Here is an 8,801-nt window from a genome sequence, read left to right on the forward strand (position 1 = left end):
TCTCATTACACACTTCTTCATTTCTTCTTTCAAAACTCGACAAAACTTAGAAATAGCTTAGCTTTTCACAGACTAGAAAACACAACAATTGTTTTCCATCGCGGACCCGAGTCCGTCTCCTCGCAAACGTGCTGAACTTTGCATACCACTCGTCGACGCAGTGTGCATGACCTCCAACGCAAGTTTTGTTACAGAGATCAGGCACTTCGACAGAACTCAATAGGAAACATTAGTATTGTTATGGTTCATCATCTCTCTTCAGAGTAGAGCACCAAGTTTATTTTAATATTATGTACTGTCTGTCTTTTGGTAGGCCCAAGTTGCAAACGTTTGCATGCAGTCTATTTCCTATGAATCTTGAGTTCACAAACCCCGCCAGAAAATCCACTGTACACGCTACGTTTGAGGCTTGGTAAACAGCAGAAATTTTCCTTGTGAAATCGTAATACCGCGTCAATTGATTTATTTGTAATATTCTAAGTTTGAGTTTTCCAAAGAGAAAGAAATAAATAATAAAGGGTTGATGCTTTCCTTTATCAACAATGGCAGTCCCATCCAACGTAAATTCGGAAAGGAAACATTTTGTTTCTTTTTTAAAATACCTTTTATCGCTATTGAGGTGAAAATTGTAAGCGAAATTTAATTTCGCGTGGTGTGGTTTTAATTTAGTGTCAAGAACTATTAATGATCTTCCCCTTGTCCTCTCGAGCTTATCGCTCATTCGGAACCGTTTTTCCGCTTTGTATTAAACATTAATTTGCCTTTGATATGCAAATCTTTTTCTTGAAGACGGTAAGTACACCGTGAAAATTCTTTGAAAAATAAAGCCAACACAAGACGTATACTCCAGCGAGATCTCCAGTCTTTTCCTGCACTTCTTGAGAGCAGAAAAAATAAGATTTGAACCTGCTGAAGTTAGAACGACTAAAAAAGTGGATTTTTTTTTCAAAAACCTTCTCGGACCTGCTGTATTTTACATGTTCAAAAAATTTCCCTCTATTGCATTTATTGATCTCCTTGTTTACGCCAAAGTCAAAGCGAAAAGTATTCAGTGAAAATACCTGTCAGGTATAAATATACATTCTTTACATTTGAAAGGAGACGCTTTTTCCATTAAACGTCTGGGTATATTAAGGTATTAAGGTCAATTTAAAGATGGCTTGTTTTCAGTCGTTTCATTTTTCTTTTCGGTTGGTTAAGCAGGTAGACTGCACCTGTGCACTACAGCCTGAAACAACGGTTTACTGGAAATGACAATTCAATCGACGTAATTTGGATCGCGCTTACAAGTTTTTATGTTGTACTTCTTAGCTTGACTTTTGGAACCAAAGAAAATTGACATAATTGAAAAATTCTTGATGAAAAAATAAAGACACATCTGGCATGACATAGCCATGGAGCAAAATCGAGAGCTTGCTATATAGCTATAAGTCAGCTTTTACTAATTATTGCCGTTGTTTTTCAATCAACTAAACTTCGGTTTAGGACATGAAATTCTCAATGTGACACCAATGATTGAGTTATTATATGGTCAAACTCCAGGAGCAATTCCCAATAACTTGTAGCACATTCATTTTGTATTTCCCAACACGCCATAATGTCCTTAACAAGAAGAAAATTAAAACCTGAAAAAGCGTAGCTTTTAAAAGTGACCGGTAGTAAAATTGTGGCAAGATACAGACATTTCTTACCTTATCTGGAGCAGAAATTGAAAAGAACTGAATCCGAGGTCCTCTGCGTAGGATATAAAATATATTGACAAGGTGATCTTAAGTTAATGTAGTCAGTACTTAGTCCTCATCATTACGCATATCATCCTTATTGCCTCTCCGATTCTCTTTATGTTAATTTTCTTTGAATCGAGATAAATATTTACTTTGATACTGATGGATGACATTTGCGTAACTTGGAAATGTTTCACCTGCCTTTATTGCTTTTGCTCGTCTTCTTTTATTTTACCATTTGACTTTCGGTTTTCGCAAGAGAAGTGAAGATACTTCAGCTGCCTTCACTGCTTTAGCTTGTCCTGTGTCAATTTACTTTCACACATTTTATTTACCGGAATTCAGCCCAACGGAACAATGATGACCTTTCATTTGCCACAACAAGCACCTCGTTGTGTTTCTATTTACATCTTTTCCTAGAAAAAGGCGGGTGAAATTGTTTTATCTTGCTTTGAAATAAAGCCAACGCAGCTAGTATAGCAGACATATAATGCAAGTCAAAATTAATACAAACATTATGACATATCAAAACCCCGATAGAGAGTTCATCTGTAGCTTTGTAAAGGCATATGTCGTGTTAAATGAAACACGCTGTGAAAAAACCTGTGAATTTTGCAAGGGCTAAATTTTGTAGAAAAATCACAAAATCTAGAACCTGTGAAAAAACCTGTGAATTTTAAGACCTGTGAAAAAACATGTGAAAAAAACATGTGAAAAAAACATGTGAACAAAATAGGAAGAAATTTCACTTTTAAAACCTGTGAATAAACCTTTGAAATAACCTGTGAAGAAATTTCACTGAAAATATGCTCAAAAAACCTGTGAAAAATAAAGCTGTGAATAAGCTATCAAGACGTTTCACTGAAAAAAAAAAGTGAAACGTATTTGAAAAAAACTTTTTAAAATAATTCTGAAACAAAAATTAACACTTAAAAGGCCGTGAAAATGTGAAACTTTTGAATTTTGCATGATTGAAATCTGTTTTGCACTGCACCATGCATGTGGTTAACTTAGCAACCTGTTGAGTTATCACCAGCAAGTTGGCATGGAAATCGCATGTGAGTTGTCAAATTGTTCATGGAAACTTTGACAATCCAGGCCAATCTTTTTTTGGTTTGGTGGGCAAATCTACAGAAAATTTGTGTGAAAGTTGTAGGTTTGCCTTTATTTCAAAACTGTGGTAAATCAAAGCCAAATGTGAAATTTAGGTTCTAATTGTACTCAAATTCAACAGTAGCATACAGTCTCTCTCTTATTGGAATAGCACTGCAAAATAGGTATAAAATTAACATATAATCAAATTATGCTTCTGCAGCAAATGTGAATAAACTGTTGGTTAATTTGCATTTTTAACATGCGAAATGTATTCCTCAGTCCCTGTGAAAAACTTCCAAAACAAAATTCTATTTCACAGGCTTTAACACTTTGGAAAATGTCCCACAGATTATTATAATCACAGTTTCGAAATTTTAGACACTACAGTGCAAGTGTACATGTAGCAATGAACAAGCTCAAAACCAAAATTATCTTTCACAGGTTTTTTCACAGTTCTATTACACAGTCTTTTTCACGGGTTTTTTCACAGGTTGTGACCATGTGAAAAGTGCCTGTTCACAGGTTTTGAGATTTTAGACCCCGTGAAAAAACATGTGAAAAAGCTCCAGAACAAGATTCTTTTTCACAGGTTTTTTCACAGGTTTTTTTCAAAGGTTTTATTTGACAGGTTTTATTTCACAGGTTTGTTCACAGGTTTTGTCACAGGTTTTGACCCTGTGAAAAGTGCCCTGTTCACAGGTTTTCAAAATTTCACGCCCTGTGAAAAACCTGTGAAAAGCCTTTGAAAAAACACATGAAAATTAGTATTTCACAGGTTTTTTCCCAGGATAATTCGTAGGTTTTTCACAGGTTTTTCACAGGTTCTCATCCAATAGTGATAGCCTCCATTTGACTTTAAAAATATACTCAGATATTTGTCCTTGGACATATCTGCTCCTTGAAGCTCACAGTTTTTATTGAGCTCCACTCCAAGAAAACTGCTTACTTCTCGGAAAAGTTCTTAATTACCCCAAAGAAACAGAATTTACTAGTAGTTTGTACATTTTGACTGTGTTTACTAGGAAATTTAATTTTAGAATCTATATAGTAATAGTTACTCAAACTTGCTGATACTTAAATCAACAGAAAAAAATCCAGTTTGCAATTTACAATTCTCTCAACAAAATTGTTGATAGTTCACAAACCTTGTCAATAATTGACTGCATGTGAGACCTGTGATCTTGGTCACCATATACAGCAGTGAGGACCACTGGTCTGGGGAAATGTGCAGACCTGCTTCTGTAGCAATTTTTACTATCTGTGCATCATGCGTCTTCCGCAAACCATTACATGTACGACACTGATACAAAATAAACATAAATTTTTAAAAGAGGACATTAGGCTTTACATAAATTATTAATTGCTACTATTTTTCTTAATTCATTTGAAAAGTAATAATTGGACAATGAGCTGGAGGTTTCTTAGTGGGCAATCAAAGTTCCGAACCAACTGTCAAAGTCAATTAAGAAATCATGAGTGAGCTGTCTATTGTTTGACCATTTAATTTAATCCACTGACAAAAAAGTCCTTATTTTATAAGCATCACACAAATGCAAAGTAAAAGCCATTTTCAAAGATTGACCAGCTTCTGGTACAGTGCATCAATCATTAGATCATGGTCAATGTGTAGCCAACAGTGTATTTACCTGCTGGGCTGTTGGTTGGTTTTGCTGTACTATTTAATTAATAGATTGCACTTTCTCGGAGTTTAACCCACATGGGATGACAGGAGAACACCAGAAAGGCCCAGTTGGGGGGGGGGGGGGTGGTGGTGGAGAAGGCTCTCTCATATAAAAAGAATATGGATGCTTATCGCACTTTTAGGGGTTGAAAATGCGGTTTGGTACCTCTAAGGGTGTTCAGTCTCAAAAGGTCCACTGCAGGAGCTTTTACAGTACCCTTTAGGGTATTGAGCCAAAAAAAGGAGGCAATCTGTTGCATTATAATTGGTACCTCTTAGGGGTGAAAAACATTTCAAGCCACACCCACAAAACAGGATCTTGGTATCTCTTAAGGGAGAAAGGCTTGTAAATCATGAACCATTAAACCAAACCAGTGAATAATAGTAATGAGTGCTTTGATTATCTCTGATCTCGGGATAGTTATTACCCACAATGGAATATGCAGTGAGTCTTGGCACAAAAGGGTACCATTTCAGGTTGGATCTATTCAAAATGGTTCAAATTTCATGTTAAATTTGAACTACAAAGTGCAATACGGTAGACTACCATTAGGCTGTTCAAAAGAAGTTAATATGATGGCTGATTCATCAAAGGGTGATAAGGCGCAAGGGCTTCAATCTCAGTGCAGAGTCTCAACCCATATATAACTGAGCCCCTGCCCTTTTGGGTATTTTATCGAGTCCTGAGATTGGCTTAGTCTCACAATGAAGTAAAAACAATCTCATACTGTACCTGCTCGTCTAGCTGAAACAGAGCTGATTCATTGTCTTTTCTCTCAACCTGAGAAAAATCTTAGCATTAACATCGATAATAATACATTCTTATATTACAAAATGTAGCTCACGCAGGTTTAACTAACAAAACGTTTACAGTAAGAGGCATTAACATTAACATTTTAAATTAATGTCATGGTAAACATTTTTTAACTTTAGCAACAAAGGGCTGACAGCTGACCCACATGTACATGGAATGGTAGATGTGAGTACACTCTTTGAATAAATAACTGCTAAAATCAACCAAACAGATTGTTTCATTGCTGCATTGCTGGTCCAATATTCTCTAAATACAGAACCAGCACTGTCCTGTACATAAATGAATGATCCAGCAATAGTTACTCTTCGGTAAAGATTTTCTAAAATTTTCAGTCATCAAATAAATCTCTTAATTAGTTATTAACCAAGCTTGTTTAGGACCATACTGGGAGAATATCGGCTGTCAGTCTCTTTTCTCCTGTAATTTCTCCTGATTAATCTCCTGTTACTCAAAAATATCTGGCTCTTGGTCATTAAGCACAGACCTTGAGCTCTCTGCACTCGGTCTCTAACCATAACCTCTAGACAAATCATATTTTCCATCCATTCCTGAGCTTCAGTAAGTACATACAATGTAACTACATCTTTACTATTTTCTCCTAAGCATTCAAAATAGCAGAGTTCAACTTAATTCAGTGATGGAGTACAACAGGGTTTGGACTTCTAACTTAATGATGTTTGAATTCCAGGTTTTCCAAATTAAAAATAATTCCAGGACCCAGAACTCAGACTTTTTGTGTTATAAATGTTTTTAGAAAAAATGCCTTTTTAAACTCCAGGAGTTTCCAGGAGTAGACGGAAAATAGACAATTTTGAGGAATTTTCCAGGGAAGTGGTAGGAGATTTTACAAATTTCAGAGAGCAGTTAACTTAACATAGTGCCAATCCTGGTTCATTACGATTATGAATACCTTAAAGCATGATGCCCTGTACAGCATTACTGGACTACATGACCAATGCTTGCTTTGGAAGCTTGTGGAAACCGCGACTTCAGCTTCTGGACCACAAACAGAACTAAAACTTTCCTAGACAAAGCCTCTCCACCCTCAAGAGCCAACAAAATTAGTTTTAAAGCTTCTTCTTGCATTGCTGGTCCCAGAAACTGACAACCACGATCCCGCATAGCAGCCCAGAGGTGGGAAGGCAACTTTGACTTGTTTTGATGCAATAGCACAAGCTCTGTTACAGTCCTTTCCCCAAGGCTTCTGGCAGCACACATGGCCCTCACTCGGCCATCAGCGACAGCAAACTGACAGTTAACTAGAGACACAAGCTTTCGCTGAATTGGTCTTGAAAGGAGATTATTTAAAGAGCCCCGATTGCAACCATTACTTGTTCCACTAGCTGTCTCATTTGCAGCACCAGTGAAGGGCTTTAACAACAATGCAAGCTTCTCAATACAACGTTTGGATGCTCTGTATTGAGCAGCATTGTGTTGTACAGTTTCTGTGGGGGGGAAGTTCGTCTTCTGGTATTTCCACTCCAACTAGCTGAAGCAAAGCATAGTTAAATGGAAGCTTGGAGAGGTCCGTATCAGTATGAACGAGATCAAATGGACATTGTGTTTTAGACAGCTTTGAGAAACAGGAAATGCAAAGCGTGTGTCCACATCCCAAGGTGACTGGTTGCCGATTGCAGTCGTCAAATTGGTAGTTACATTTAGGACACAGGAGAAATTCTGTCCACTGCGAAGTTTGAATGGGCATGACGGATAGATTCAGCTATTTTGCAGGTGATATTTGTCGCTGGATATGTATGTAATTACTACAAATCTCCTGAGATAATAAAAATAAATAGAACACTCTTTAAGGACGGTGCATACTAAATACAAAGTTTGTTGCGCCAGATAAGGACCATATGAGAAAAGCAGACCTTTGCAAAGGCTATTGGAGATTCCACAAAGAAATGTTGGGGTAGCCACGCATTTTTTCGAGATAATTAGCCTTGAATCTCAAAAAATGCTGACATCAGCATTTTCTGAAAAATTTAGGAAAGGATATTTTTCACAGATTTCCTTCGAATTTGCCTTTACTAACAGAAAAGCAAACACATTTATAAAGATCTTAAAACTGCATGGTAAATGGTAGCATAAAAACCATTTTTCGTATGTTTTTAATAACAAAATTGTTGCAACAGCCCTTTTAGCGTCTCTGACAGCCTTCCTCTGGTTCAGCTGAAATATAGTCTAAATACCTTTTGCTCACAACCAGAAACTAATCAGGTGTTGAATTGGCTTGCCACTTCCATTTCATAACATAAAAATGTTGGGGTAACCAAGCGTTTTTTAAAGTTATTGATCTTTTTTAAACTTTTACGGTGCCCGTTACATTTTTTTCCTGTAACCTCCCCGGTAAGTAAAACATTTGCGTATTTTGCACTTGTTTTGTGCGTGCCCTACGCCATCTGCAGGTACATGTTTACAGTCGGATTTCAGTATAATTTTCCACAGGAAACAGCTAGTTTTTCAGCTGGATGACGTTAACAGTTAGTGGTCAGCGATACCCTGGTATTTTGGTATTCTCTCCTGGTTTAAGTACAGGTTCATTAAATTTGATTTGGTCACAGTAGGAAAATTTTGCTTTCTTTTAGTCGTGTACTTGGTAGCGTAGTTGATTGCGTCAATGCCAACCCCAGCGCACGCATGGCGCCTAAACCATGCCTTGCGCGATGTGCAGAAAGCATGCGCACTAACAAAAGTAGGCACCGTCCATAAGATAATTTGTATCATTAAATTGTAAATGCAGTCAAACTTTCGATACGTGTTATTTGTAGTTCATCTCCTGATAATAAATGTCTTCCGTAACAGAAAAAGGGTTAGAACTCGCCTACGATAGGACGTCAGTGAAATTGTTTACTTTACAATAATTTATTCATGCTTTAGCGTGAAAGGGTAAAGCTTAAAGCAATATTGTTTCACTAAAGAGAAACTAACCATTTGGCCTTACATCTTTCATTAAAATTCCTGAACAGTTTGTAAGTCTGAGACCAATTATATATTCTCCTAGTAAACTTGACATCCCGGCAAATAAGAAATCCTAAACAAAAAACAGTTATGCTATGGTTATACCACATCTAAACGGTTAGTTTAGCCTGTGAAAATCAAGCGCGCTAGACGAAAAGCTAATATTAATTAGAAAACACAAATTGCGCCATTAGTTGGACGACTGAACGAAAAATTCCATTTCAAAGTCATCTTTATAAACAATTTGACATGTGGCTTATAACAAATCATTCTTAGGCATCGTGTGTCGTACTCTAAAGCAATAATATAATTGAAATACTTACCTCAGAATAAGCCTTGGTTTATACTGATAGCTGGTCTATGGTGACGAGAGAGAGAAGTCTGGATACGAGGAAGTTCGGCAAAGAAGTCTGGTTACGAGGAAGTACTGCAAAGTAGTCTGGGTATGAGGAAGTTCTACAAAGAAGTCTGGGTACGAGGAGGTTCTGCAAAATAGAAGTTCGCGTGAAAACGGGTGCGAGGGTAG

At 37.0% G+C, this 8,801-nt stretch overlaps 1 pseudogene; it reads right to left on the minus strand.

Annotated features, from left to right (window-relative positions):
- Positions 1-5,055: 5,055 nt before the first annotated feature.
- On the minus strand, positions 5,056-7,019 carry LOC145470467 (roquin-1-like; annotated as a pseudogene).
- Between the last annotated feature and the right edge of the window lie 1,782 nt (positions 7,020-8,801).

Source organism: Orbicella franksi, chromosome 15 (genome assembly GCF_964199315.1).
Source record: "Orbicella franksi chromosome 15, jaOrbFran1.1, whole genome shotgun sequence".
Taxonomy (NCBI): Eukaryota; Metazoa; Cnidaria; class Anthozoa; order Scleractinia; family Merulinidae; genus Orbicella; species Orbicella franksi.